The following is a 27,233-nucleotide window of genomic DNA, read 5'->3' as shown; positions in this document are numbered from 1 at the left end:
TCTGCTTGCACCCCCGCTCTGTGCCTCATACTCATGTTCCCTATAACCTAATGAACTGAATACACAACATATGCTTTGTGATGCACCAAAGTAACCATTTCCTGTAACACTGTAACCAATTCACCCACCTACAGATGCTATATCTTTAATACTCTCTGTAGATACCACTGTATCTAAGTAGCCTACTTAACTCTGCAACAGAGCCATGATGCCTGCGGGCTGCTGCACGCTAAACAAATAAAATAAATTAAAAAATAAAAAATAATCACATATCGGGCCATTTCTTTTTGTTCACTGACATTTTCAGGCCATGTGGTTTTGTTCACTGATAGAGACAATTTAACCAATTAAAAAGTGTTACATATTACAGATGAGCCTTCTTGTATGTTGTTAAGGCACTTTCCTATGGATTTGCCTCAGTTCATGGTACACATTCATGACGGAATAAGCAAGCATCAAACACACAAATAATTTCTGTAATTAATGATAAATTCTAATATTACTGTTATATTTTGGTGGTGTTGTTTCTTTCCTCCTTACTTAAGTTTCCTTGTATGTGGAGTCTTCAGTTATTAGCTATTAGTTATTGATTCCATCTTTATCATTACTGGAAACACTGATAAGGTACCATTCATTATTTTACTATCCAACATTATCAAATTAAACATGTATCTCTACAGTGATTGCTGCAGCCATTGCTTGTGTGTATGTATAGGGTCCTGTATTAACAACAGCACTCCAATATTATATTTTGTTGCGATGAGTGCATTCTTTCATACATTAAGTAGTCCATGATGAATCTCCCGATCACCCCTCACATCTTGTTACTAACATTATGAACACAATCCATTTTCAAGACTTTTGATCACAATTAATTTCATATGTGATGTCATCAGTGATGTCATCAATGACATTTGTGATGTCATCTTTGATGTCCTGGGCATTAGTCTTAGAAGTGCACGGAGGTGGCACGAATTATGGTTGCTTAGCATACCATAACTGGTGAATTTCTAGGGTTTTTCAGGTTTACTTGTAACCATAACGTCCCTTTAACAACATTTTTTCACTGAATTTCATGGGTTTTTGTTAGTGAATCCTAACCATAATGTCCCTTTAACTATGATTTTTCAGTGAATTTCATGGGTTTTTGTTAGTGCAACTTAACCACAACGTCCCTTTAACAAAGTTTTTTCATTGAATTTCATAGGTTTTTACTAGTGCACCTTTAATCTGGTACAATTCCCTTATCTAATACTTCCCCCCAATACAGCAGATATTAAGTCTGTGGACATCGCAGCAGTCCTCGGACGTCGGGCGGCATTTACAAGGCTCAGAATCATAATCAAATCAAATTGGCAAAGTATGCACGGATACTGCAGGCACACCACCATCTTCACCCACCTAATAATCATACATCTCAGATGAACCACTTCTCTCCCCCAACTTTCCATACCTTCTTCCCACTACCACATGCTGTACATTATGTTTGTCAGTCCCTTTCGGTGCTGCACTGTCCTCCGAAACACCATGGTGTTGTTTCCCATAAACTTTGATGCACAGCACGCTTCCCTCCAGCCAACCACCAGCCGCGTCCAATGTTCGCTGACATCACAGCGTACTGCAAGTCTATGAGACTTTTGTCTGCGGAGCAGAGCCAGAGATCACAATTTTTTTTGTGACATTCATTTCAGTTTTTTGCAACAAAAGTACTGGTCGGATTTCCACCAAACACACAAAAGCACGCTTTCTGAACCAAGCCCCGGCTTCTGCCGCAAAATTGGTTAAAATCCGTCCAGGCGTTTGGCTTGTAGCCGTGCGCAAACATTTTCATCATTCAGTCTATGGAGAAAAATAAAATGTGTGACCCCCTCCATAACTTTGCCCCCCTCCACAAAACCTCACCCAACTTTCCAAAGCGGGCCCCATATGCTTTTTTGGCAACGTTTGGTGAAGATTTGTCCATGGGGAGCAAAGTTATAAGCCGCCGAAAAAGTGGTCTTCCTATGGGTTTAGCAACTTAACCATAACTACACGGCAGCTACCGTGGGCCATGTAATATATATAGGGATCCTGCTACTTACCCTGTAATAAGCTTCACAATAAGCATATTCTCTTTTTACCCACTCTAGCAAATGCCATGCCATCCAGAATTCATCACCTGCTCACATGAAGCAGCAAACAATTACAATGCTCTGTGCTCAAAACTGTTTCGATTTACAATCCTTGTGATGAAAGTTAAAGAATGCATATGTGCAGATATAGCAGCACTGTGTTAATGTTTCATAAATTAAGGGAAAAGCACATGAAATACATTTGCAGACCATTTTTAAATGGCACTTAGTGTCTGCCAGTTTAATATGTTGGCAGCACATGCATACATCCCAACATCCCCCATTCCAATGTATTAGTGCTTCCTAAGTCTTTCTGTTTTCCTTAGCATTCTGTCACCTACAATTCCTCTTCTCCCATAATAAAACACAAACTACAAGTCCCAGAATGCAAAGACAAATACACAACTAACTTCAAGATTCTACTGTGACATGTACATAAAAAAACCTATAAAATGCTGTGCTTTTCAAAATATTTGTTTAGAAGTATTTTTAAGAAAGTAAAAAAATGCATATCTGCATTTATCGCAGCACTGTGTCACTTTTTCATAAAAGAAAGTAAACGCATATAGAGTAGATTTTTGCACCATTTGTAATTGGCACTCATTGTGTGCCAGGTTAATATATTCTCAGTTCATGTATGCTTCCTTATTTAACCCATTCCAATCTTCAGCTGCTTACACAGTCCTACCTTTTTATCTACATTCTGTGACTTTTACTCCAACGTTCACAATGGTAAAAGTGGAACTACAAGACCCATAATGCAAACAAAAAATGTAGAACTGCATAAACACAGCAGATTCAAATGCATCATGTTGGCAAGTATGCATATACTCCTAACATATTAAACTTCCACACACAAACTGTCATTTAAAAGTGTACTATAAATCTTTTCCATCAACTTTTCTTCTCTTTTTCAAAATGTTACATAGCTTCTAAAAATGCACATATGCATTTCATAAGTTTCATAAAAGTGCTCCTATAAGCAACAATGTATAACCATCCACCAATTTTATTAACTTTTTCTCCACCACTCCTCTTTCCATTCTAAATATGAACCTTTCTTCCTAACAGTATTTCGCCATTACCGCATATCCTCACTAACTTTCTTTACAATTACAGTAAAGAAGCACATCACTGAAATCAACAACCAAAAAACAAATACCCTTCACATCCGACAAAGTAAGTACATTACACAATTCCATTATATATTACCCCAGACTACAATTTTCAAACAAACTTTTCTTTCACTCTAATCCATTATATTCCACTATTCACACTTTTACTATTCCCATCTACACACCTCCATTACAACACCCACTCTGTTCCTGAAAACAGCACAATCACCATACAGATTCCAAAACACACCACCACTGCCTTACTCACTAACCCAACACCATCACACCTCTGTACAATCGTATTCTCACAACCTTGGAAACCATACCTAATATACCACATCACAATCAGACAGAACTCTATTCATCTCTACAATCACACCCACAAACCCATGCACCATACATGCATATACATTGCATAATTTTCCAATGCAACCTTTCTCTTTTCCCAACAGACACAACAAATGCATACTAAACAGCAATTCCGTAGAAAAGAAAGAAAAAGTAGATCAGTTAAGACTAACAGTACATATAAAAAAAGAGCTAGTAACCTCACTAAACTAAACTAACCACACCTAAATTAAAAATGTATTTACAAAGAAAGCAGAGCTAATAAGGAACTCAACCCTCTATCTACCAGTGTAAACATAGTCACGGTAAAGTAATCCAAAAACATGATGTTACAAAACATGTTCCACTGTAGAGTTCTTCACAATCTTATAAAAACTGTAAGTGACTCCAATCAAGCAATCCCACTAAGTCAGTGCCTTGTCTGGGATGCCCAAGGGAAGCCCTTATTTATATATTTTTATGGCAAGTTATAATCTGGATGATGAACCCTTGTATAACACCCCTCTTCTAGAATCCCCCTGACCCCACTGAGCCAAGAAGTAGATTTGTTTTGCAAATTTAAAAGGTTTATTTGAAAATTTAAAATATATATATATATATATATACCACACTTCTATAAATAAATTGATAATGGCTAGTACACTTGTGAATATGAGCAGTAATCAGCAAGAGGTAACCCTACAGTAGCACAGTTCTTGGTTACTTATGAATAGGAACAGAAGAATAAGGTGGGAAAGAATGCTCTATATGGTTCAAGGAAAAGCAATGATGAATGAAATGCAGTACAGAAAATAACTTGATATGGCTTCAACAAAAGACAATGTAATCACTTTTCCTTGACAATTCACTCCCCCCCTTTATGCAATATAAGGAGATGGAAAGAAGACACACAGTTCTCAGGAATGCAATGAAATATAATTCCGTTCCCCCCTAGCAAGCTTAGAGGAAAACAGGTATGAGTTTTAACACAGGCAAGAAACTTTGATGTGGTTGCAATTAAGTGGAAAATATGCTAAAAAGGCTTTTAATTCCCTATAGGAGGTTCAGGGTGGGTGATATCTAGTTTATACTAGTTCAGGTTCACTTTAGCAATGCCCTATGAGTAACTAGCAGGTTAAAACGAATGTTAGCAAAGGAAAGCAAGGAGCTGCTGATTTTTACGCCTGGCTGAAATTGTGCAAAATGTCAAATTGCGGCAAATTTAATTGCGTGCATTGAGCGTAATTACGGAGGCCCTATAAGGAGTAGCAAGTCGGTTCTAGGTTCCTTGGAAAGCCTAGAATCTTAGCTTTAAGATGACAGTTAAAACTCGCTCCTAGCACAAACGGTTCCGGAGATACAGACAAATTCGTGAAGGTAGTTTTTCGGGTTTGAAATTTAAAAGTTCAAAATGACAGGTGACAGTTTTCAGCTTTAAAAAGGACAGAATGACACACACGATTCCTATGAGGTAGTTCTAAATAGGTTAAAATAGTTTTAATTAGATTATTTTAAACTAAGAGATTAGTCTGGCACAGTCCTAGAGTACTCACATTATCTTTTGGACAGGAATGGCTTCGTCACCGATCAGGTCAGGATTGGCTGGACTTCTGCTAGCGGTTCTTCACAGCGGTCGGGTCTCTGGTTCTGCTCTCAGCACTGCACACTTCTGGTCTCTCTGGATCCCTGGTCTCTCTGGATCTCTGGTCTCTCTGGATCTCTGGTCTCTGGAGGCTGATGGATTTGAAGTCTGGAGTCTCCCAGCAAAGCGTCCCGCAAGAAAGTAGAAAGTGAATCCCCTGCCTGTCTTTCAGTGGTCCTTTTTATGTCTTTAGAAAGTGGGTGTGTGCGTTGGTCATAACTAAACCTGCCCCTCTCCCTTATCATTGGCCAATTCCTCCTCTCTCCCTTGATTGGGGGAAGGAAATGTGAGTCAGAGTGATGCTGTAGGTTTTATGGTCTGAGGATCCTTCCCCTGTCAAATTGCACACAAATCTATTTCTGACTCAAATACATATTTCCCAGATACACAAGTGGTTGACATTACATGTACAAATTACAGATGAATTAAGACAGGTCTCTGTTCAAGCCCCATGTTCCTGCGAGCTGGGATTCAGAAATGACAACATTTTGCGCTTTTTGGTCGGTTTACCAATATCGGACATTTACCAAAAATTACACAAATGTGCGCAAGGAGTATGGACATTAATTGATGAAGTGTCAGATTTTTAACATGCAGACATTTGGAGTAAGACCCTATTTTCCGCTAGCAACCCCCCAAAATACACCACAGGGTCCTAACACCTCTTAAAATGTGCACAGAAAAATCCCAAGAATAATGATATTATTTATATAATTTTGACCAGTCCGCACTATGAGTTATCTATCTTATTAAAATTATGCCCTGGTCAAAAAGGGGTGTGGCTTCTCACAAGCACATGGTGGAGTTTCTGGTTTGTCCACTTCCCCCAAGCTCAGCTTGCTAGCAGAGGCACTGCCCCTCCCATTTTCTCCCAAGAGGAAGCCACTTTACGGCCCCCCCATATAACATTTGCCTGAGTCCAGGACAGGGCTTTGTTCAACTTCCTGCAGTCCCCAGGTGCTCCTCCCCTAACCCAATCAGAGAGGTGTCATCTCCTTTTGGCAGGGGCAGCAGGATGCAGCTAGGCCTGGGAAGAGTGGCTGAGCAGGTTTCTCCTGTCGGGGGTAGTTGTCAGGCAGAATTCAGCTAAATGTCACTTTAGTTCCCAGTTTAAATCAAACTTACAATTTTTACACATGCAGCTAGAATGCTGATTCTAAGTTCAAAACCATGACATTTAACAGTTGCAACTATGTGACACTCAAAAGTAGGTCACTCATTTAATTTAAACATTTCGATTTTAGTGGTTTTAAATCCAATTTCAATTAAGCTGCTGACATGCACAACTCAGCCAGTTTTGTTATAAACATTGTTTTGGGCTCTTCATCTTCCCAGATTTTGTATACACACAACACTTCATTCTGCCAGATATCTGCTGGTGTTCAGTAAGATTTTTGAATATCCTGCAATGTTTGAAATAGGCACTTTGAGCTTGCATTCAGGAAAACAAAGGTGATTTTAAGGCGCTTTTCAGCTAACAGGCCTTTTACACCACCTTTCACACCTGGCGCTTCCGGTCCATCATGCTGGCACTGGTGGGTGGCATGTTAGACAACCATTTTGGTGTGCGCACAACCGCACGGTTTTCCTGGTTCTGGGATGGAATGATGGGCGGCGGCAGCTCTTCCCCACATCCACCCAGTCTATTGATTTAGTTTTGTTCTGGGATAGAATGATGGGCGGCGACAGCTCATCCCCACATCTACCCCGTCTAATAATTCAACATGGGTCAAAATCCTTGACAAACCCCCCCGCCCGACTGCACTTTGAATTTGAGTCGAGGCGGAGTCGGGTGCAAAGAATGTTTTGATCCACACGCTGGTATGTCCGCATAATCTTCTCCAAATTCTGTAGATGGCACAGTTCTGCATCTTTTCCTCCATCCGGTTGGATCGATCGGTTCTCCTCGCCGGTCCTGATGGGAATATTGGGCGGTACCCCGGGCCCCTCGGATCTTTGCTCCCGGTCCCTGGGTCGTTCTCCTTGGTCAGTCTCCATGGTTTCATCTCTCCTAGGATGATAAAGCAAAGCGGCAATACACATTCCTAGACATTTTTCCACCACTATTAATGGTGTGGCGAACATATACATTTTATAAATCAGAAGATATTAACATATACATTTTTATTTTAAATTAGTAGACGAGAACATATATATTCAAGAATCACAGAATTTTATATGCTATATGTGGAATATTTTAGGTTTGGGACTGAATTACTCTGGAGCGGTCTCCTCTGGGATTCCAGTGGATTCCTCCAGTTGTTGCAGAGTGTGCCTGGGATGGCAACACTTCAGCTGATTAATATGGACCCACTTATCTTCCCCTTCCGCCAAATTACCTTTGGGGATGCGGATTTTGTAGGCAACAGGGGAGATCTTGTCTATAATTTCAAAGGGTCCCTTCCATGTAAGCAAACATTTTCGCTGTTTGGCCTGGTTCCTTTGGAAATTGTATAGATAGACCCGGTCTCCCACATCATATTCCTTCCTGGTGGTTTTCAAATCATAGTGCGTTTTCATACTCTCAGCTGATTTTTCTAGATTCCGCTGAGCATAGGCAAAAGCATGTTGGAGGTGTTTCCTTAAATTCTCCACATACTCATGAGTTGTGGAGGCATTTGTCAACGTTTGCTCTTGGGTTCTGTAGAGCAAATGCTGGGGAAGCACCATCTTGCGTCCAGTCATCAACTCAAATGGTGACATTTTAGTTGCAGATGAAGGGGTAGATCTGATGGCCATTAGGACCAGAGGTAGTCGGATATCCCAACTTGGCCCAGAATCTGCTACAAACTTTTTTAATATGCTCACAATGGTCCGGTTGTAGCATTCTACTGCCCCAGAAGAAGCTGGCCAGTAAGCAATCTGTAGCTTCCTTTTGACCCCCAGTATCTCCCACATCTTTGTCATTACTTCACTGGTGAAGTGGCTACCCCTGTCTGCCTCAATCCTTTGAGGTAGACCAAAACAGGAAAAGATTTGGTTAATCATCAGGGCAGCTGTTGTTTCTGCCTTGCAGTTTGGGGCCGGGAGACATTCTACCCACTTGGTAAACAAGCATGTAACGGTCAACATGTACTTGTTTCCTCTAGACGAGCGAATTACAGGGCCTACAAAGTCGATTTGCAAATCTGACCATGGCAGTGTCATCCCCCTCTTTTGGAGAGGCGCAAGGTGTGTGAGGGATGATGGCTGAAACTGTGCACACACAAGACACCCCTTCAAGTATTGGTCGAGGTCCTGCCCCATGTGTGGCCAGTATGCAATCTCTCTTAAGATCGCAAATGTTGTGTGAAACCCCCTATGACTGGCGGTGGCCGCATCATGGGCGTGACTTAACATCAGGCTTCGGAATGAGGTAGGAACCACCCACTGATCATGGCCAGCTTGGGATTTCCTTACCAACAAACCGTCTTGGATTCGGAACCTTTTTGGACATTTCATCAACACTCTTAGGTCCTCTTTCCCAATGTAATCGGTATCCGTCAGGGGAAAGTTCTCAGGGTCCTCAATGTGCTGGTAAAATTTACCAATTATTGGATCCCTTTTCTGAGCTGTAATCAAATCAGCATCAGGGGTCTCCTTACTCCATTGTGCAGTTGAAAGATCATTGTGAGCATTTGTCTGGGACCTAGTGCTATCAGTGACCTGGATTTCCCCCAACAGGGACTCTATTTCTATTAGATCCCCTTGGATGGCTGCGGTTTTGGCCAGCTGATCAGCTAAGTCATTTCCAGTTTTGTCTGGTCCCTCTACTTTGGAATGGCTCTTGATCTTTTTCCAGTAGATGGTCATCCCATTCGATGTGACCAGATCATCAATATTTTGGATTAGCTTCCCATGTTTCAGGGGTTTGTTATTAGCACATAACATGCCTCTGGTTTTTCAATTAACCAGGTGCTCCACAAACCCGTTCCGTACATAATCCGAATCTGTGATTATGACCAGTTCGTGGAGTTGATGTTGGACAGCAGTGAGGATGGCTTGATGCACAGCCATCAATTCTGCCACCTGACTACTTCGGGGACCAATTTTGTACCCAGCGGAGGGTTCTGGGGACTCATTCACCCATGCATTCCCTACGCTGGCCACCAGTTCTTTTTCCCCGTTGTTGTCAACATGGTACGAGCATCCATCCACATAGACAGTGGGCATTCCCTCACACTTGTCTTCTTCAAAGACTTTGTGTGGGGAATTAAGGTATGCCTCCATGTTGTCCTTGATTTTTAGACTGGTTTTTAGTTGCAGATGAAGGGGTAGATCTGATGGCCATTAGGACCAGAGGTAGTCAGATATCCCAACTTGGCCCAGAATCTGCCACAAACTTTTTTAATATGCTCACAATGGTCCGGTTGTAGCATTCTACTGCCCCAGAAGAAGCTGGCCGGTAAGCAATGTGTAGCTTCCTTTTGACCCCCAGTATCTCCCACATCTTTGTCATTACTTCACTGGTGAAGTGGCTACCCTTGTCTGACTCAATCCTTTGAGGTAGACCAAACCGGGAAAAGATTTGGTTAATCATCAGGGCAGCTGCTGTTTCTGCCTTGCAGTTTGGGGCCGGGAGACATTCCACCCACTTGGTAAACAAGCATGTAACGGTCAACATGTACTTGTTTCCTCTAGACGAGTGAATTACAGGGCCTACAAAGTCGATTTGCAAATCTGACCATGGCAGTGTCATCCCCCTCTTTTGGAGAGGCGCACGGTGTGTGAGGGATGATGGCTGACACTGTGCACACACAAGACACCCCTTCAAGTATTGGTCGAGGTCCTGCCCCATGTGTGGCCAGTATGCAATCTCTCTTAAGATCTCAAATGTTGTGTGAAACCCCCTATGACCGGCGGTGGCCGCATCATGGGCATGACTTAACATCAGGCTTCGGAATGACATAGGAACCACCCACTGATCATGAGCAGTTCGGGATTTCCTTGCCAACAAACCGTCTTGGATTCGGAACCTTTTTGGACATTTCATCAACACTCTTCGGTCCTCTTTCCCAATGTAATCGGTATCAGTCAGGGGAAAGTTCTCAGGGTCCTCAATGTGTTGGTAAAATTTACCAATTATTGGATCCTCTTTCTGAGCTGTAATCAAATCAGCATCAGGGGTCTCCTTACTCCATTGTGCAGTTGAAAGATCATTGTGAGCGTTTGTCTGGGACCTAGTGATAGCAGTGACCTGGATTTCCCCCAACAGGGACTCTATTTCTATTAGATCCCCTTGGATGGCCCCGGTTTTGTCCAGCTGATCAGCTAAGTCATTTCCAGTTTTGTCTGGTCCCTCTACTTTGGAATGACCCTTGATCTTTTTCCAGTAGATGGTCATCCCATTCGATGTGACCAGATCATCAATATTTTGGATTAGCTTCCCATGTTTCAGGGGTTTGTTATTAGCACATAACATGCCTCTGGTTTTTCAATTAACCAGGTGCTCCTCAAACCCGTTCTGTACATAATCCGAATCTGTGATTATGACCAGTTCGTGGAGTTGATGTTGGACAGCAGTGAGGATGGCTTGATGCACAGCCATCAATTCTGCCACCTGACTACTTCGGGGACCAATTTTGTACCCAGCGGAGGGTTCTGGAGACTCATTCACCCATGCATTCCCTACGCTGGCCACCAGTTCTTTTTCCCCGTTGTTGTCAACATGGTACGAGCATCCATCCACATAGACAGGGGCATTCCCTCACACTTGTCTTCTTCAAAGACTTTGTGTGGGGAATTAAGATATGCCTCCATGTTGTCCTTGATTTTTAAACTTTCGTCCTCGAGACAGTTTTCTCTGGCACAATCATGCAAGTTAGCCAGATCTTGCGCGAGGGGACTCTTCTTGTTTTGGCCATATCTGACCTCTACAGGAAAGCCTTGCATTGACAGAATCCAGGAAGTAATTCGGGAATTACTCACATTTCCGGCCCGGATTCTGTCACTTTGGAGATATTGCAGAGGCTGATGTGGAGTCTCCACTATGATGTGTTCCCCCTGGATGAACGGGCGGTAATTCTTCAATGCCCACACCGTTGCCAGGAGTGTCTTCTCACAATCGTTGAATTTTTCCTCCACAGAGGATAAAGTTTTGCTCGCATAGGAGATTACTTTATTGACCTTGTCATGCTTTTGGTATAATACTGCCGTCAAGCACGTATTAGAGAACCCTGTCTCCAGGAAGAACACCTTGTTTCTGACAGGGTAAGCTAGGCAGGGCGCTTGTGAGAGGCTTCTCTTGAGTTGTCTTACTGCCTTGGATTGTTCTGGACCCCCCCTTCAAGAGATGAATCAGGGGTCTGGTGATCTCTGCGAAGCCCTCAATGAACTTTCTGGTGTAATTAATCAGTCCAAGGAGGCTCCTTAGTTCCCGCAGAGTTGTGGGATCCTTCAGTTTCTGGAGTGCTTCCACTTTCTTTTCTTGGGGACAGAGACCCTGAGGAGTAATCTCATGTCCCAAGAAATTAACACGGGTTCTACACCACTGTGCTTTCTGATAGGAAATTTTTGCTCCGGCGGCCCTCATCTGTGTCAGAACATAATGGATCTCCGCTATGTGTTCTTCCACAGATGAACTTTTGATGAGGAAATCATCTACATAAGCCAGGTTACCCCTCGCATCCAGGTCGGGCATGGCCTTATGTAGAAAAATGTTGAATTCATTGCCGGAGTTGAGGTATCCGAAGGGAGTCCGGGTCCATGTGTACTGCTGGCCCCCAAAGGTAAAAGCCAGTTTGTATTGGTCCTCCCTACTGACAGGCACGGTCCAGTATCCATTGGTCAGGTCTATTGCTGTGAATACCTGTGACCCCTGAATCTGGGCCAGCCCTTGGTCAATGTAGGGCAGAGGCCATCGGGAAGTATGGACCCGTTTGTTGAGCTCCCTAAGGTTGGCGCAGAGTCTCCACTGGCCGTTTGGCTTCAATATTCTCAGCACCGGATTATTGAAAGTGCTGTGGACTGGACGGATTATTCCCCGGGTCTCAAGGTTCTCAATTATTTCAGTAAGGGACTCCATGGATGCGAGAGGCAAGCGATATTGCTTCACAAACACTGGAGTCATGCCAGTGTCCGTGGGAATTATTGTCTTGTGGATGTCGGTGCGACCACAGTCATATGAGTCTACCGCAAAGAGATCTTGGAAATCCAAGAAAACTTGTTTCAACTTTTGCTTCTGTTCCAGAGTCACACAGGCATCAGCTAGGTTGACTCTCTCTTCCACCATCTGCCTGAAGCCTGGAAAGACTTCTGGTTTTGCTATCTCAGCGGCCTCCTCCTGCTGGGTGGAGAAGTCCCTGGTCAGAGTGCTGATTTGGACCGCAGGCTTCAGGTGGGAAAGGCAGCCCTCATGGACCTGTAAAATGACCTCATCCCCTCTGAAGTCACAAGTCACATCTTCCTTACCATAAGGGCAAGAAGTGTACACCAGGAAGTTCCCCCCATGCCGGGTGAAAATCCTGTCTGATGTTGTATTATCCTCACTGTCACTGTCAAAACAGTCCTTGGGGATCGGTCCTAACAGTTCATTTCCTAAATCAATGCAGAAATGTCGGTTATCAACCACCATTCCAATAATGGTGCCTGCGACTAGAGTAATACTCTTTAAGTCGCTGTTATCCACCTCTATTGGAATGGTGTCATGTTCTATGTTGACTAATGGTGTTGGGTTTACCCCCAGCCCTTGCTGTTGGAGAGAAGCATTTAGATGAAAATAAGCATCAGGGTTTTTCAATTTTTGTCCTCTTTTAACTTTCACTTCCAGGGAGAATTGTCCGGTCCTTTCTGGGATGGTGACTTCCTCTTTAATCTGAATTTCAACTGCATAAGGTAGCAATTGAGCTGACCTAAATGCTTTTTCTGAATCATCAAAGCCCATGGGATTATCCGGTAATCGGGACCAAGCTTTGAAGTTTATTAGGTCCAAACTAATGGCAAAGCGATTGAGAATGTCAATATCTAAGTAAAAGGCGGCAGTGACGTCTCGCACGACCCAACAATTATGGACTATGCTCTTGTTGCCAATGGAGATTTTGAGCATACACCTGATTGGCAGGAGATGTTTGGAATTGGGTCCATTTCCCATTTATCTATCAGTTTGAATGTGGGAATGGCTGGATCTTTTGGGAGTTGGCGGAACATGGCTTCGCTGATGAAGCTCTTACCGTTGTTCACACACACTCAAGCGAGAACAGAGTCCTTCCCATCATTTAACTGAACAGGGATGAACAACTGATCTCCAATTTGCTGAATATCAGCCAGGCTCTGAGCTGATTTCACATCTTTCTGGACTATAGGAGTGGGAGTGTCTGATTGTGGATTGGTAAACAATTTCAGAGTGTTTCCTTCCAGTGTGGAATACCACCTTAAACTGGAAGGAAGGTTGATTTACAGAAATAGAGAGGACCCCCCACCACCAGTCTGTTGTCCTACTGCTATTACTGTCGCGTCTGGAATTTGGTTGTTCTGGAAGTGAAATTCTACTTGGTCAGATTTTTGTTCAACCATGTGGCAGGTGCCATTTAAACTAACATGGTTGACACTCTGTTTTAATTTTATTGGTTGGCTAGTCTGGGTCCAGAGGACCTTGTTTACACAATCTATTAGGGGTGACAACCTTCTCAGGAGGTCGTTCCCTAGTAAACAAGGGGTGCCTTCTGGAGTCACTACTATGACCGGGTGTTTCAACCTGTGATGCCCAATTTTAATGTCCAAATCTGCCGTCCCCTCGACGGGAATTTCCTTCCTGTCAAAGTTCTGCAGTTGTCCAGGAAGAGAGGTGAGAGTAATACGTTAATTCTCCCCCCTTCCTGCATTTAGTTCATCAAAGGCCCTTTTGGACAGACGGGTAGCTTGGGATCCAGTGTCCACCAGTGCCAAAATTGTACCCTGCCCCTGTACTTGTACCGGGGCATAGTAGCTTCCCTCCTTCTCCTCAAGGGGGCACAGATAATGCACATTTTTGGACAACTGGTGGGCTAATTTTCTGGTTTTGGACATGCTAGCGAAGAGATTTGGGAAGAATTCTGCGGAGAGCCTGGGGAATCTGAAAGAAAAATTTGGCAACTGGAAATGGTTTCGGGTTCTGGGCCGCCCCCCCCTTTTTGGAGGCAGTCATCAGGATGGGTTTGACCCATGGGATTTTGGTATTGTTGGTTCTGGGATAGAATGATGGGTGGCGACAGCTCAATCCCCACATCTACCCAGTCTGTTCATTCGGTTTTAGGTTCCCCTGGTTCCGGTTCTGGGCCGCCCCTGCCTTTTGGGAGGCAGTCACCAGGATGGGTTTGAACCAGGGGTTTTTGGTTTTGTTGGTTCTGGGATAGGATGATGGGCGGCGACAGCTCAATCCCCACATCTACCCAGTCTGGATTGGAATCTCTTGGGACCCATTTTTCCTTGGGAGGAGTTCCCCCATCTCTGAAGGAGAAGATCCTATTGCCAGGATCTTCCGAGGATCCCTCTCCCTCAAATTGGAAGACCTGTACCTCCTCCACAAAGTGGGTCTGTTTGGGTCTTTTGTTTCTCCTACCTCCTCTTTGTTCTTTGGGTGGCAGACTTTCAAGGGTAGGAGATTTTGTTTCCGGTTCCTGGTATTCCAGGGGCTGTTTACAAGTTGGGAAGGAAGCTTCCTCCAAGGCTTTACACCCCCCTTCCCCTTGTGCCTCCTCCCTGGGAACCAGTGGGTTATCGGGGCGCTGCCCCCATCATTGTTCTGGAGCACCAGGCCCAGAGTTTGGGGCATTCTGGGCTGGCATGCTCATCTGAGGGTTCTGTTGAGCCCTCAGTATGTGACCCATATTTTGGACCTGGCGCTCAAGTTGTGAAACCCGCTCAAGCTGATGCGGGGCTCTATTTTCTCCCCTGGGCTGATCCCGGGAAGGGTAGCTATCCCTTCTCTGGTAATACCCCGGATTGGGAAGATTTGGGTACCTCTCCACCCTTGGCCTCCCCTCTCCCGGATTAGGTTGTCTGGGCTCAGGGAATTGGGGAAAGAAGGATGGATGGTTTTGGGGTTGGAAATTGGGTGGATACCTGGGAAAAATGTTCTGCCCAGTGTATGGGGAATTTCTGCCCTCCTGTGGGAAGTTGGGAGGGAAGTTCCCTGGGTCAGATGCTTGGCTGGATCACCGCCCTTGGACTGGAGGAGTCCACACATAACCCAGGATTGGTCGGTTTCCCTTGTAGCGGGGACTTACATAGTCAGGGGAGCGGGGGACCCCATTTGTGGGACTACCTCCTCGACTCCCTGTCTGTGACTGGCCCGAGGGCCTTCTGGGCTGTGAATTATTTGGTGCAGGCAGGTTTTTAGGCCCCCCCCATCTCCAAATCTAAAATGGGGGCAACCTTTACCTCCGCCACCTTGGCAGCAGCAGGGGTGCTGTTGGTTTTGGGGTTTTTCTGCGCATTACTTTTATTTTCTATGGGCTTCTGCACCTCATAGATCCGGGTAGCCTGTTCAATGACCCAGTCTAGTGACCTCTTCTCGTGAAAATCTCTCACTAGCTGGGTCATGATGTATTTGGGCAAGGCATGGAAAAAAGTATTGACAAATTCTCTGCTGTCTGTGTGCACCCTTCTGGTGGTCTGCTCAAAGGCACGCTTCAATTCTTGCACACATTCTTGTGGGGCCTGATCCTCCCCACATTGCAAATTGTAGGCTGCCTTGCGAGCCTCTTGAGGATTTCTATGAACAGAAAAATGTTTCAAGATGGCTGCCCTATATGCGGACCATCTTGAATGGTTTTGGTCCTCCAGCCCTGCAAAGCAACTGGAGTATTCTGGGGAGAATGTCCATTTGACGTACTAGATGCAGCTACTGCTGTCCTTCAAATGGAAAGTCTCCATCATTTGCTCATAGAGCTCCAAGTGTTTCCAAACAGAATACTTGGCGTTCTTATGATAAGGCGTGATGACACTCCTTATTGCCTTTATTTGTTTTAATGGGTCCTTAAGCAAGGCCCTTTTTGCCTTATTGTCCTTTTTGGTTCGGGTAACCCTGGTCCATTCATCCTCTGACTCCGAAGCACTGCTCCCAGAGGTGCCCGTCTGATCTTCCAGGTTTTCCCAGATTCTGCGAGCCTGGGAATGGCTGGCAGAATGTGGGGACCTTGTCTCCTGCATCCTGTAACGCTCAGAGGAGTCTTCAGATCCCTCCTTGCTGCCAGGAATTGATGGGTACCCCTCCCACTGACCTAACTGGGCAGAGGTTTTCAGGATGCCCTTAATGGGCCTACTCTCCTGGGGTTCCCAACTAAATTGCACTGTGCTTGGGTGCCCATACCCGGATGCTTGCCCCTCCATTCCTGGGTGGTACTGGCCAATGAGCCCCATACTTTTGGCTGGATAGTAATCTGCCATCCCTGTGGCCCTGTGCTCATGTGCGCCAGGGGACATGGGAGTGGCAGAGTCCAGGGACTGAGAGAGATGAAGGCCTCTGGTACTAGGGCTTCTGAGATTATGCTCAGGTGTTTCCCTTTCCCAGCGAACTTCATTTGTGTCAGACCCTGCTCCTTGTTGCAATGCAAGAGCCTGCGCTTTCAGTTCCTCAGTTAAGGCCTTACTAGACTCTATCAGTCTCTCCTACATGGCTACCTGTTGCTGGAGCCTATCATTGAGCTGAAAGAGAGCCTCATTTTCTCTCTGTGCCTCCTGATTGGTCCTGGAGTATTGGGCCAGTCTCTGCTGCAGGAGGGTTACCTCCTGAGTCCCATCCCTACTGGCCTGCTCCTTTCTTGCCAGAGCCTCCTCCACCCTCCTGGTGTGTTCTAGCAAGTCGTGATGCTCTTTTTGGAGGTCACCCAGCCCCTGGAGGGCCAGGTGATTTTCTTCAATTTTCTCTTTTAATTGGCAGACTTCCTGGCCTAAGGTGTCCCTTTCCTGACTAAGAGCCTGCATCTGTGCCGCCAGGTCATCCCTCTGCCTTTGAAAGGCACCAGCTTTCTGGCACTCTTCCTGAAATTCTGTCTGGGTGTCCAGGTCTTTCAGAATCAGTTTATTGCTCTCCTCTTTGTCTCAATCCAATTGGCTTTGCAGGGTGGCTACCTGCTTTGTGCATTCCCTGTTGAAATCTATCTGTTGCTCCAGCTTTTTCTGGCTCTGCAGTAAGGAGTCCAAACTGTCTTGGTGCTCCTTCTGCAAAGCCAGAATTCTGGTATCCTGGTCAGCCTTTTTCCTGTTGCAGGATATCCATATACTCCTTCATTTTAATGATGTATTGTCTACTCTCATTTTCTGACTCCTGGCTCTTCTGCAGCCTCTGCTCAGAAGAGACCAGGTCAGATTGGGCCTTTTCTAACGCCATCTGTTGCCTATTTGCCAGATCTTGGCCTTCAGCACATTTGTCCTGCGTGGCTCCCATATATAGATACAAATACGCCGCTATCCTGGCAATCTTATTGTGTTCATCTTTGGCCTTAGAAGCCATATATAGTTCACTCAGGGCCACATGTAAGGGACCCTGATCTCTCCACATATCTGACCCAGTTGTAGTGACCTGTTGTGTGATTGCCTGCAACCATACATTTTGGTCCTGCTCAGACCATTCACCTCTCACAAACAGTTTATGTAAGAGGTGTTCCCTAGCTATCTTCATATCTACCAAGGTCGTCATTCTGGAATTTGAGTTCCTTCCTGACTTACAGAAGTTTGTATTTTATTTTGCAAAACAGACCGTTTCCTTAGAGCGTTCCTTTGAGGGGTGCTTTCACAGTGTAAAACAGCGTGGTGATCTAACCGGATATGTGTATCCGGTCAGTTGGCACACTGTATTAAGCTGCACAAGTGGTAAATCTAATCCAGAATGTCCCGGCTACGAGCCCCCACTTTGTAAGTGACTCCAATCAAGCAATCCCACTAAGTCAGTGCCTTGTCTGGGATGGCCAAGGGAAGCCCTTATTTATATATTTTTATGGAAAGTTATAATCTGGATGATGAGCCCTTGTATAACACCCCTCTCTTAGAATCCCCCTGACCCCACTGAGCCAAGAAGTAGATTTGTTTTGCAAATTTAAAAGGTTTATTTTAAAAATTAAACTATATATATATATATATCTATCACACTTCTATAAATAAATTGATAATGGATAGTACACTTGTGAATATGAGCAGTAATCAGCAAGAGGTAACCCTACAGTAGCACAGTTCTTGGTTACTTATGAATAGGAACAGAAGAATAAGGTGGGAAAGAATGTTCTATATGGTTCAAGGAAACGCAATGATGAATGAAATGCAGTACAGAAAATAACTTGATATGGCTTCAACAAAAGACAATGTAATCACTTTTCCTTGACAATTCACTCCCCCCCTTCCTGCAATATAAGGAGATGGAAAGAAGACACAAAGTTCTCAGGAATGCAATCAAATATAATTCCGTTCCCCCCTAGCAAGCTTAGAGGAAAACAGGTATGAGTTTTAACACAGGCAAGATACTTTGATGTGGTTGCAATTAAGTAAAAAATATGCTAAAAAGGCTTTTAATTCCCTATAGGGGGTTCAAGGTGGGTGATATCTAGTTTATACTAGTTCAGGCTTACTTTAGCAATGCTCTATGAGTAACTAGCAGGTTAAAACGAATGTTAGCAAAGGAAAGCAAGGAGCTGCTGATTTTTACACCTGGCTGAAATTGTGCAAAATGTCAAATCGTGACAAATTTAATTGCGTGCATCGAGTGTAATTATGGAGGCCCTCTAAGGATTAGCAAGTCGGTTCTAGGTTCCTTGGAAAGCCTAGAATCTTAGCTTTAAAATGACAGTTAAAACACGCTCCTAGCACAAACGGTTCCAGAGATACGGACACATTTGTGAAGGTCGTTTTTCGGATTTGAAATTTAAAAGTTCAAAATGACAGGTGATAGTTTTCAGCTTTAAAAAGGACAGAATGACACACACGATTCCTATGAGGTAGTTCTAAATAGGTTAAAATAGTTTTAATTAGATTATTTTAAACTAAGAGATCAGTCTGGCACAGTCCTAGAGTACTCACACTATCTTTTGGACAGGAATGGCTTCGTCACCGATTGGGTCAGGATTGGCTGGACTTCTGCTAGCGGTTCTTCACAGCGGTCTGGTCTCTGGTCCTGCTCTCAGCACTGCACAGTTCTGGTCTCTCTGGATCCCTGGTCTCTCTGGATCTCTGGTCTCTCTGGATCTCTGGTCTCTGGAGGTTGATGAATTTGAAGTCTGGAGTGTCCCGGCAAAGCGTCCGCAAGAAAGTGGAAAGTGAATCCCCTGCCTGTCTTTCAGTGGTCCTTTTTATGTCTTTAGAAAGTGGGTGTTTGCGTTGGTCATAACTAAACCGGCCCCTCTCCCTTATCATTGGCCAATTCCTCCTCTCTCCCTTGATTGGGGGAAGGAAATGTGAGTCAGGGTGATGCTGTAGGTTTTATGGTCCGAGGATCCTTCCCCTGTCAAATTGCACACAAATCTATTTCTGACTCAAATACATATTTCCCAGATACACAAGTGGTTGACATTACATGTACATATTACAGATGAATAAAGACAGGTCTCTGTTCAAGCCCCATGTTCCTGCAAGCTGGGATTCAGAAATGACAACATTTTGCGCTTTTTGGTCGGTTTACCAATATCGGACATTTACCAAAAATTACACAAATGTGCGTAAGGAGTATGGACATTAATTGATGAAGTGTCAGATTTTTAACATGCAGACATTTGGAGTAAGACCCTATTTTCCGCTAGCAACCCCCCAGAATACACCACAGGGTCCTAACACCTCTTAAAATGTGCACGGAAAAATCCCAAGAATAATGATATTATTTATATAATTTTGACCAGTCCGCACTATGAGTTATCTATCTTTTTAAAATGATGCCCTGGTCAAAAACGGGTGTGGCTTCCCACAAGCACATGGTGGAGTTTCTGGTTTGTCCACTTCCCCAAGCTCAGCTTGCTAGCGGAGGCACTGCCCCTCCCATTTTCTCCCAAGAGGAAGCCACTTTATGGCCCCCCCAATATAACATTTGCCTGAGTCCAGGACAGGGCTTTGTTCAACTTCCTGCAGTCCCCAGGCGCTCCTCCCCTAACCCAATCAGAGAGGTGTCATCTCCTTTTGGCAGGGGCAGCAGGATGCAGCGAGGCCTGGGAAGAGTGGCTGAGCAGGTTTCTCCAGTCGGGGTAGTTGTCAGGCAGAATTCAGATAAATATCACTTTAGTTCCCAGTTTAAATCAAACTTACAATTTGTACACATGCAGCTAGAATGCTGATTCTAAGTTCAAAACCATGACATTTAACAGTTGCAACTATGTGACACTCAAAAGTAGGTCACTCATTTAATTTAAACATTTCAATTTTATTGGTTTTAAATCCAATTTCAATTAAGCTGCTGACATCCACAGCTCAGCCAGTTTTGTTATAAACATTGTTTTGGGCTCTTCATCTTCCCAGATTTTGTATGCACACAACACTTCATTCTGCCAGATGTCTGCTGGAGTAAGATTTTTGAATATCCTGCAATGTTTGAAATAGGCACTTTGAGCTTGCATTCAGGAAAACAAAGGTGATTTTAAGGCGCTTTTAAGCTAACAGGCCTGTTATTTTTCCTTTGACACCACCTTTCACCCCTGGCGCTTCCGGTGCTGGCACTGGTGGGTGGCAGGTTAGACAACCATTTTGGTGTGCGCACAACCGTGCGGTTTTTCTGGTTCTGGGAATTAAATGATGGGCGGCGACAGCTCATCCCCACATCCACCCAGTCTATTGATTTAGTTTTGTTCTGGGATAGAATGATGGGCGGCGACAGCTCATCCCCACATCTACCCCGTCTAATAATTCAACATGGGTCAAAACCCTTGACAAAACATCTGAAAAGTCACGATCATGCCTTTAAAACTATTGCAGGGGAGTAATCCTACAAGCTTTTCCTGCAAGCTCTAATTGACAACGCTTTTCTACAAAGAAAAATGAGAAAGAGCTAAGTAAATGAATGGATGACATCATAGGAAATTGTGCATGACGTCCTGAGATACTTATGGAAGACAATGTATGGATCCTAAAGGACAAATGATGTAAAGGATCGAGTGACCTTTCACATGAAAAAGAGGAAGATTACACGTTAACAAAAGTGCTGCAAAATACAAAAGTTCAATAAATGTTAAGAGCAAGGTAGATCAAGTCATTTTATAGGGATAACTATGAGTAGTGAACATCTACTCTGAAGAAGGAGTGTGCAGATGATGAATCTTCTCATGTTAAGGTGCAAGAACGTACACAAGGAATTCCAAGTTTGTATTCATTTGGAGCATTTAAAAGCTGAAAAAGTGACCTGATTGTGGTCTCCTGTCAAGTGAGCCAAGGATGGAAATAGAGCTTGAACTTGAGGTTCCAGGCAAGATAGCGAGTGCCCTCATTCCTGTGCATTCACAAAGATGAGAATACTCTGCAACGCCAAGTACAAAGACAATTTCATGGCAGAAGGCATTGGTGATGAGAGATGCTAGGTTAATTGGGTGATAAGGTAAATCCATGTCCTATCTCTCTGCACCTGGGTCTGGGCTTACATTTACCAATTGTATCAGTCATATAATTAAGGACCTTATAGCTTGTAAGACCAATGAGAAAATGTGTCTCATTACTCGGAAGGCGGTGAACCATGGCGCTACTACCGCCATGGTTCATGCCGGTAAAATACCTGCACCGCCTTGGTGGAAAGGGGAATTACCGCCCCATTCCAAGGTTGGTGGGGCGGTAATTCCCCCTTCCACCATTGCCCTTCCCATTCCCATTTTTGCCCCATATGGCTCTATGGGAATGGGGAAGGCGCTAATTACGGTAGCGCAAATTGCGGTACTGTAATTAGCTCCACTGGTCCCTTTGCGGGTTGGTTTTTAACGCCTGCAAAAAGCAGACGTTAAAAAATTCCCGAACCCGCAAAGGGACCTCGTAGTAAGGCGGTAAGGATTTACCGGTACCGGTAAAATACTGGTACCGGTAAAGCCTTACCGCCTACCGTGTAATGAGGCCCAATGTGTGTCTAATGTTTTTGGAGGAAGGCATAAGTTGCCCACCTGATATCGGACAGCAAATAACATTTCTAGCTCTTGTATATTTAGATGTTTCCCTTACCCAATCTCGACCCTTGATAGGTGTTTCACTATTGCTACGTAGTATGACGTCAGACTGACGCCTAGTTTAGTATTTGAATTGTATTTTTTGTGGAGATCACTGAGAGACTTCAGCATATGTCCGTTAATTGTCATTGTAACTCCCTGTTTTCGACAATTGTTAATAACAAAGAACTTGCCATCTTCTCGAGTTTGTCCGGTTATTTGGACTCAGAATGATTCAGGTATAATCCCATCCATTGCCATATACACGTTCCAAAGGGCCATAAACTCATGTGGTAACAGTGGGGATGGTTCCAGATCCAAACCAGTTTGACTCCAGAGTTTCGGAAGATCGGGCATCCTCTGCCATTAGCTGGAAGATCGTGGAGTTTCCTGTGGAGAGCGGCTGAAAGAAGTAAACTTGCAAGAAGAACCAAGACGTGGGCAGGTCCTTCTTTGAAGAAATCCCTGCTCAGTTTCCACGGGCGCTCTGCGGACGGAAGGCAAAGTGGTCAGATTGGAGGAGGAGTCAATACCGAAGGCCTGGAGTTGATTAACGGAATTAAGTAGATTAAGGGAAATGGAAATATAATGGGCCGGGATTGCAATATTTTTTGATAATGGGAACATTTGGGGAGATAACAGAGTGCCAAAGTCATCCTATTTCAAGGGACATAGAAGAAGAGGTATCAAATTCCAATCAGAATATTGTTAGGGAGAATAGGCACAGTTAGGCTTGTGTTAGGCTCATCAAGGTTCACTTTTGCCACAGTTCATAAGACAGTTCCTTTAGACCCCTTAGTTCTTCTCTTTTCCTGAGGTCAGATCTTAGCCCCCAGTCAGGCTTTCTTTTAAGCCCTCGACCAGGCTCACCTTCTTGTCAACATGTCAGAGACTTTCAATTGTACAAGGGGTTTGACTCAACCCTTGTTTGACCCCTCTGACTCCTCAAGCCAGCCTCGCCTAGGGACTCCTGGTACTTGTAGTTGCAACAAAGGGGATGAGCCAGAGGTCTTCGAATGAGCGCTCACGTGGTGCCTGACCAGTCTGCAGCTGGTCCTTCACTGGACTTTCTTTCAAGTACAAACACAAGTGCTTTGTTCACAAGTTCATACAATGTTGCCGTTCACAACCTTAGGCTCAACACAGTCCGGGTTGCTATCAGCTTTCTCCTTCTCACTGGCTGTGCTGAACCTGTTGGCTTGTCTTTCCTCTGCACTCAAGGACGGTACCATGGTAGCAAGCATGCATCCCTACCTGGGCTATCAAAGCGCGAGGCCCCTGTGCACCGTTGACATCTGTTACTCCACACCCCAGCGGTAAATCCTGATGTTATGTTTCCTTTTATAGTGGTGTTGCAGGTCTGGGTTGAAAATGGCAAGGGCACTTCCCTCCTTGTCGTCCTTTCAGGTCTCCCGCCTTTCTTCTCCATTTGAACTTCCAGCCCAGAATAGCTGCTTCCTCATGCAGTATGCCTTGGGTGTAGTGTGCTCTCGTGCTCTGCCTTTTATCCCAGTGGGGAAGGTAAAGGGTGGTCAGGTGTGTGTGGTTACTATCAATTGCCTGACTCTGCCTGACCCTTGTGTTGGGACATGTCAGGTAAATGGCTCTGGTGTTAGTACGTTGTCTTTCACTGTGTAAGAAAATGTTTCTGTCAGAAGGGGGTGTTAGTTTCTATATATCCTATGGGGTAGGATGGGAAAAGGTGTTACAGGAAAGGGGATACCACGTCTCGCCAGTTGGTGTCCCATTTCCACTCCCCGAAGATCCCTCATCCTGGTGATCCTCCCCCACTGGTCCACCCCCAGTAACTGGATCCAATAGTGATGGCTGTGTCCTGGCCACCTGGATGACAGATCTCTGTGGACTAGCCAGTGTGACACCTTCAGGTTTCTCACTATACCTGATGAGTTCCTATTCAAACCACAAGTACCTATGGATGACGAAGAAGGACAGACTATTCCTATCGAATTAGAAGCATCTATAATACAAACGAGAAATAGCAATGCTTGAAGGAGTAGATGAAGGCAGAATATGGAGGACAGTGATAGCTCTTGAAGAGAGATACAGATTGACTGATTTAACAGATTAATATATGTTCAGAGATGAATGTATAGATGATGAGGTAATGTTTTATTATAAGCATTACATACTGAATAAAGATCGAGAAAAGAGAAGTCCCACAGCGAATGGTGATAATGCGGCAATGGCCGGCATTCTTTCAGGCAGACCTAGAAAAGGTGCCAAGTGTCCTTTGAACTATGGCCCCATATGATGTAGGCATATTGAAGGGAATAGGAGAGGTTAAAAACTCAAGCCGGAGCAATTTTACCACTAGCAAAACAGTATGCTATGTCCCGGGAAGCTGATGAAGGCATATTCAAGACTATTTCAGCACTGATGAATCAGGGAATCGTAGTGCCATCGGAATACCTGTGCAATACTGTGGTGTATCCGATCTAAAGGGGTTCGTGGAGATGTAGCCAGGACTTGCACCCTCTGTATCATATTATAGAAGCAGAGTTTCCATCAGTTCCTAATCCTGCGACAATATTATGTAGTATCCCAGTTGAAGCTAAGTATATCACAGTGTGCGATTTGAAAACTGCTTTTTTCTCGATCCCTTTGCACAAGGACTCACAAAACCTTACTTCCTTTACGTTCAGACAAAACCAACTAAAACATACTAATTTGCCTAAAGGGTATTGTGAGTTTCCATCGATCTTTAACAGGGTCGTACAGATGGATCTAGGTAACATTGAACTCAAGAGTGCGGTAATTCAGTACGTAGATGACATACTACTCTGCAGCGAAACAGAGGATGAATGTAGGCAATACTCTGTTCAGATAATGACTATATTGACTATATTGACTATATTGGCAGACAAAGGATACAGGGTACACAAGGAGAAATGACAGTATTGTCAAGAAGAGGTGTTGTATATATGTCAGTTTATTTTATATGAAGGAACAAAGGTGACACCTAAAAGATCTGAGGCATCCTGAACACCCTTGTTACTCACCAATCCTAACCCATTTCACACCACTTTGCCTTACTTGGCCACTCTCCCTTCTCATTCTGCCTTCTCCTCCTTCACCCCTCTCACACCTGAAGAAGTTACTAGAGTTGCCTGCACTATGAGGGCTTCTTCCAAACAGGTTCCACCCTGCTCGTCCAGAACATTCAAGGACAAAATTGGCTCTCTTGCCCCCAAGCTCACTGATTTCTTCAACCACTCTTTCGCAACTGGCTCTTTCCCCTCCTCCCTCAAGCACTCCATTCTGATCCCACTATTGAAAAAGCGTTCAACAGACCCTACCTGTCCATCCAACTACCACCCTATTTCAATCACCCCCTTTCTGGTGAAACTGCTGGAGAAGCTAGCTTTGCCCCAACTCAACTCTCACACTGAACCTGTCGGTGGTCTCTACGACCATCAATCTGGATTCTGAGCAGCCAGAAGCACAGAAACCACTCTTCTGAACACCCATGAAGATCTTCTTGCATCCCTGGACTCCAACTCCCCTGCTGTCCTCATTCTACTAGATCTCTCCTCTGCCTTTGACACTGTCAACCATTCCATCCTCATACAATGGCTCCATGATAACCTTGGTATCTCAGACTGGGCACTTGAATAGATGACCTCTTTCTTAACTGAGCGCTCTTCCCATTCATCCTGGGCAACTTCTCCTCTCCTAATTCCTTCTCTGCCTGTGGTGTCCCCAGGGATATATACTCTCCCACTGGCTCTTTAACATCTACCTTGCTCAGCTGGCATGCCTCATCTCTTCGCCCTCCCACAAATTCCAGTGTTATGCAGACGACACTCAACTCTTTTTCAGACTTTCTGCTGCTCTTTTTTGACTCCTCTTTATCCTTCCTCCCTCGCGCTCAGGACATTGCCAAGTAGTCCCACTTCCAACTCTTCCTTCTAAAAGGAATTCTCCTATTTCTCACCTTCCACCAGAAGCTCAATGTTTCTTGAACCATGGTTCTCTCTAGGCTTGACTATTGCAACAGCCTCCTCCTCAATCTAACTTCTTCCACTCTGTGACCCATTCATTTAATCAACAATAGAGAAGTAGGCTTATCCTTGGCCTTAATTTCTGGGACTGTATCTCTCCTGCCCTAAAAGGCTTCCACTCGGCTTCCTGATGGTAGTCCTGTGGAAGGTAGGCATAGGGCCTAAATTCAGGAAAGGGATACACGCAGTATACACATCCCCCAAGGCCTCAGTATTTGTGAACAGGGAATACTCACAATATCATGGTTAGGAATGCTCAATGCAATTAAAATGGTATGTCTCCCCCAATTCCTTTACCCGTTCTAGATGCTCCCTATCCGAATGCCGAAGCACTACTTTGAGGAGGTTAAAAGAGCAATGGTGTGGTTCTTGTGACAGGGGAAGAAGGCAACGGTTGCTTATGAGACGTTAACACTACCCAAAGATAAGGGGGGAGTGGGCCTACCAGACTTGAAGAAGTACTATGAGGCTGCCCAAATAAGAATCCTAATTCCTCATTTGAGAAATTGCAAGGAATCCCAATGGGTTACGATAGACAACCACTATCTAACCACAGCAACAAACTCCAAATGGCTTTGGGTTCCGAGGAACAAATTGCTACGGAGACTATGGGATCATCCGATACTGGGAACCATGTGGGAAATATGGAGGGAACGGAGTGATATGCACAAGATAACTTCGTGGCCCTCCCCTCTGAGCCACTTGTGGGCTCCAGGCATCAGAGAGGACATCCCCAACCTGGAAAGAGTTCAATCCTGGAATGAGGCAGGGTTAGAGAGAGTCGGCCAGCTCTGGAAAGATGGCTCCTTCATCACAATCACAGAATTGGAGGAAGCTCTGGGGTTGGGCCCCCTCTCTGTCTTTCAATTTTTTCAGCTGAAGGGTGTTCTGACAAAGGACAAGTGGAAAGACAGCATTAGTAGAGACTTCACCCCTTTCGAGAAATTGTTAAACTCCGGAATAAAAAT

The sequence above is a fragment of the Ambystoma mexicanum genome, chromosome 11, assembly GCF_040938575.1.
Source record: "Ambystoma mexicanum isolate Mex_15411 chromosome 11, UKY_AmexF1_1, whole genome shotgun sequence".
NCBI lineage: Eukaryota > Metazoa > Chordata > Amphibia > Caudata > Ambystomatidae > Ambystoma > Ambystoma mexicanum.
The sequence above is the reverse complement of the archived record's forward strand: the minus strand, read 5'-3'. Positions refer to the sequence as shown.